A 5,267-nucleotide genomic window follows, 5' to 3' on the forward strand; every position below is an offset into this window, starting at 1 on the left:
AAAATTTTAATTAAAAGAAGGGCAAATAACCCTAAAAATTGCATTCAATGAACCCAAAATGCTCTTCATTGATGTTTGATATTTTTCGTAATGGTCTTGATCCAAACCAAAATAATGAACATTTTTGAGGAATAATTTTGGGCACTGATTTTAAATCATATTGTATTTTGAATTTGAATTTATATTCATATACCTAGAATATATCTTCAAATGCTCCTGAAATAATTTATGGGCATGTGGCTAGGTCCATTCCTGCAACATAAAATGTTTCAGAAAGATTTGGCATGAGTTTAAATTCTATTTTTGAATTTAAACAGTGGCAAATAAATAAATAAAAGAAAACAGAACAGAAAAATAAAACAGAGCAGAATCTTACCTGCTAACCTGGCCCAGGAGAGAATCGGCCTAGCCCACCAAGGGCGCCGAGGTCTTCTTCCACCTCTGCCAGTAGGCAGAGGGCGTGTGCCCATCGCACACCGGCCACCTCCTGCTTCTGTCGACGCCCTGGACGACTCCATACGACGCCACACACACCCCTAGAATCCCCTCGCTCCTCTCCCTCACTCGCTGCTCTCCCACCCCTCCTTTGTTTCTCTTATGCGCAGCCGTCACCACCGGCGAGCACCGCCGTGGCCACAGCCACTACCTCGCCTCGCCGATGCTCTCAGAGGCTCTACCGCAACCTCTTCTCCCTCCTTGCTGAGCCACACGAGCCAGGACGACCCCAAGACGACGCCTGTGGCCTTCTTCCCCGACCACGGCCGCCAGATGCCGCCGTTCGATTCACCGTCTCCAATGCCTCCCCGAGCCTGCTGATCTACTCTACGTGTCCACTGTGAGCCCCTGCGTCGAACCCCTCTCTCCGCTCGATCGTTTTCTTCCTGCAACCGCAACGGCCATCATGGCCGAGAGCTTGGCTCCACCGGCCATGTCGCCATCGTGACCACAGCCATGCAAGCTTGCAGCCGAGCACCCTAACATGCTCAGGGAGACCCTAGGATCCTAACTCGACTAACTGCTGCTCCATTCGTCCATCGTAGTGCCGATCTTGTCGTTGTACGAACTCTGGCCGCCGCACTAGTCGTCACCGCCACCGTTTTGGTCCACGCCGGCTCGAACCGATGGCACCGCTGGACGCGCACGAGCGCCAGCGTCACATAGGTGGTCTCCGCCGGCCATTTGGTCACCGGAGCAAGAAACCCGAGCCACTCTAGTGCGCCTCCACCGCGTTTTGGTCGCCGCCAGCGTAACTCCGGTGAGGGTGACGTGGCAGATTAGTTAGGGCTAATGACGCACTTAATCAACACCTAGTGACACTGACAGCAAGGCCCCACTAACTAATTAAACTTAGATTAGTTTCTGCTTAGTATTAACTAATCACAGTGGCCCCACGCGTCAACATTGACCATGCTGACGTGGCCATTGACTGGGTCCACATGTCAGTGACCCTAACTAGCATCGTGACACTGACCAGTGGGACCCACTGGTCAGGTTTGACCTGGACCCGCCCCTATTGACTTGCTGACATCACCCTGATGTCAGGCTGATGCAGTAATTACATTCTGAAAATTTGAAATAAATCAGAAATGATTTATTATTTTCAGAAAATATCCAAAACTTTGAAAAATCATAAAAAATAATCTATAACTCCAATGGAAATAATTTATATATGAAAAATGATCAGAAAAATCCAATCTATCCATCTATGGCATTTTCATGCATGTTAGAACAACTTATAGCTGCTGAATTGGACAAATCAATAAATGGCGTTTGAAATGCCTTACATGGAGTTTGAATTTGAACCTTTAATTCAAACCAACTTCATTTAACCTAGTTGCTAGATGCATTAGCCCAAACACTAGCATGTTCCATGTGAAGATCATACATCATATTGTTCCATTGCATTGACTGTGTTCTTCTTTATTTGCTGGTGTTTGTCCCCTCTCGATAGACGTGGTTCCGACGATGTGATCGATGACACCGATGAAGAACTATACTATCTTCAGAAGTGCCAGGCAAGCAAAACCCCCTTGTTCATTCCGATACAATCCCACTCTCTCGCTCCTGCTCTCTTTTACTGCATTAGGACAACAACGATTCAACTATTACATGATGCGGTAGTTGAACCCCTTTCCTTTGCATGACCTGTCATTGCCATAGTAAATAGATGAAACCCACTACCATGAGTAGGAGTTGTTTGAGCCCTGGTGTGCCTACTCATTCGTGCTTGTTTGTCATGCCTGCTATTGCTTAGAGTTGAGTCAGGTCTGATTCATCGGGAATGAATTGGAACGGTGATGAACATAGTGAATTGATCCGGGTGAATAACACTAACTTTTGATTGACATGTTGGTCACATCCTGCTCGACCCCGACATTATGTATTGCTGGTAAACATTGGTATATATGTATTGTCATTGAATTCTGATAAACTAACCTTTTGTACGTTAGACCTACATAAGAGAGCATAGAGCTAGAAAAGTAACCGAAATATACCAATATGGCCTTATATATAGCGTTTTTCTTGTCAGGCTTGCAAAATTAATCAGTAATATGAATCATGCTAAACTGTAGAATGCACTCTCATTCATGAGATTTAACCGGTAATTCCATGAAGTGCCAATGTATGTATGGAGAGTACATATAAACCTTTAAAGGAGAAACACCCCTAAAATTTTAAAACATAATGATATACAAGAAAATTAATACCAAATCCCCTATAATTAGACAATGACAACATGGCACTGCTGTTGGAGGGTTAAATTATTAGTGTAACCTATGTTGTTGAGAATTTCATCAAACACGTGGAAAGCATGTATAGTATACCTGCAATACGATAGATCAGCACCATTCCCAGCATAACAAAGAACATAAATTGTAATCTTGATCTCTAGTTGTGGATTGGTGCAGCACTTGAAGGTTTCCTGCCACCGCATTAGGGCATGCTACTGGTGCGAAGTGGCACACTGGAAGCAGAGGGGCTTAACCTCATTATTTCTCTAGCAGGTGGAGAACACGGCCACGTGAGGTCGCCATGGTGATACATGCAGTCAGCAGCATTGATCTGACCAAGCGTTTTGTCCATTCTTCCTAATCAAGGAACGATGTCACCTGTTCTCTTCCTAATCCAACAGCGACGTCACCTATTCATACTCAGCGAGCGATGTTTGGCGCACGTCATCTTAGCTCTTCGCTGAGACGGGCTTGGAAACACCTTCATGACCTCCTGCCGGCACTGAACAGCTGCACGAGGAAATATGCCATGCCGAGGTGCCGCACAATTTTTGCGATCAACTCCCCCTTCCACCCCTTCAGTCCTCCTCCCACGACCCCCTCCTCCTCGGCATCTTCCCCAATCACAGCCTCTAGTAGCCCACGGATCTGTCTGACCGCGAGCTACCGCCCCGCGGCACGTCCGCTTCTATGGCCCACCCATAATGCATGCATCGACGATAATGTGGGCGTCCGCCATGGCCAGAATACCACCAACGGCATTAACGCCAGGCCCCGCGCCCTCAACCACACATGGAGGTAGCTTTTGCTGCTGCCTCAATCGACCTGATCTTCTTTATTAGGCCCCTGGATCGGCGGTAAATAGCAGCTGGAAATTACGTTAAGTCCATGAAGGACACAAAAATCATGATCGGCCGAGCAGTTGCCTTCCCAGCTTTGGAGAAGGAGGAACGCGGTCTCTGGCACAACACCAAACAGCTGAGCAGATAGGGTGCAGGAGCGTCGACAATGGTGATCTCGACGAGCTCTATCATCATCACGTTTGTCAAGGACAGATTCAATACTAACTCAACTATGCTGTACTTGGTCCCGAGACCGGCGAGTGGAACTTGCCGTGGCACAGCGTGACCGTGAGACGGGACATGGAACTGATTCGCCCAAATATTGCCTCATAAGGCCGCCACCAAGGAGCCGCCCAGATTGTACTCGTTCTTGGCCTCGGCGAGCGCAACAAAGACTATGCATCAGAAGATTCAGTAATCACACAAGATGAAGTAGTAGCAAAAGTCACGGTTTGCATCAGAAGTTCAGAACCCCCTCGTGAATTCATCATGGCTGAAGTAGAGAAAAAAGGCCTTGGACCCTCAACTGAACCGCGCGCCTCCGAAAATTGCTTCCGCATCTCAACCAGCGCTACACCAAATTTATTTACACCATCACGCCCCTGTTCTCGATGTTTTGCACTGCGCCACTGCCTGCACAGGCACCCCGTTCGCTCATTACGGAACCGCAATCTACCGAGGAGCAAGTCTACTACCACATCCACATGGCCGGCCACATAAGCTATACAAGTCAGAACACCAACGAGAAGTCCGACGACGACGACGACGACGAGCCTGACTCTGGAGGCGGCGGCGCTGGCGACTGGTGGAGCTTCTTGAAGTAGTCCCTCACGTCGAAGCCCTCGCCGTCAGCTGCGTTGTCCTCCGCTGGCGGCGGGAAGTAGGGCGCGTGGGTCACATCCGCGAGCATGTCCCACGCCATCCCGGTGAACAACGGGTGCACCCGGATCTTATCAGTGCCGCCGGCGTACCCGAGCCGCCTCGCGGGATCCCGCTGCAGCAGTCGTGAGATGAGGTCGGTCAGCTAAGGCATCCAGCGCTGGGTGTCGCCCGGGAACTTGACCTCCCTGTGCAGCACGTTTCAGAACGTCTCCTTGCAATTCTTGCCCTTGAATGGCGTGCGGCCGGACACCATCTTGTAGACGAGCACGCCCACGGGTCTTCCCACCGCGCGCGGCGGTCGGCATCGGGCTTGGTCGGACATCGATTTGAACAACCACCATGAACGCACGTCTCGCGGCATCGCCTGCCATCGTGAGTTTATGTAGGCATTAGGAAGGCTAATAGATGTCGGGTCGGTCTCGTATTTTTCTGAGTTTCTTGCTAGGTTTTTTTTCTCGAGGAAGGGACGGGAGACGTGTCCTGCATGGAAGATATATAGGTTGCACTATCGATGGATATCAAATTGGTTGTTTAGGACATCCCCAAATTATTAGTACCACCTTGTTTATAAAGAAATTGTATCTATACAAATCGCAAAAGCGTATTATGACATGAGAAGAAAGCGTATTGTGACGGTGAACCCGGAGACTCAATCTGTGCTTTATTATTAGGGAGAGATGAAAGAACTCAACAGAAGTAAATGACTCTCTAAAACTCCCGGGTTGTCTCCCTGGCAGCGCTTTCTTTAAAGCCATTAAGCTAGGCATATAGTGCTCAAGTAATGAATCGACCTAAATCCCAAGGTATATCA

The 5,267-nt window shown here is 48.5% G+C and overlaps 1 pseudogene; it reads right to left on the minus strand.

The window, feature by feature from the left end:
• Positions 1-4,304: 4,304 nt before the first annotated feature.
• Positions 4,305-4,709, minus strand: LOC119314938 (annotated as a pseudogene).
• Positions 4,710-5,267: the final 558 nt, after the last annotated feature.

Source organism: Triticum dicoccoides, chromosome 6A, assembly GCF_002162155.2.
Source record: "Triticum dicoccoides isolate Atlit2015 ecotype Zavitan chromosome 6A, WEW_v2.0, whole genome shotgun sequence".
NCBI classification, from domain to species: domain Eukaryota; kingdom Viridiplantae; phylum Streptophyta; class Magnoliopsida; order Poales; family Poaceae; genus Triticum; species Triticum dicoccoides.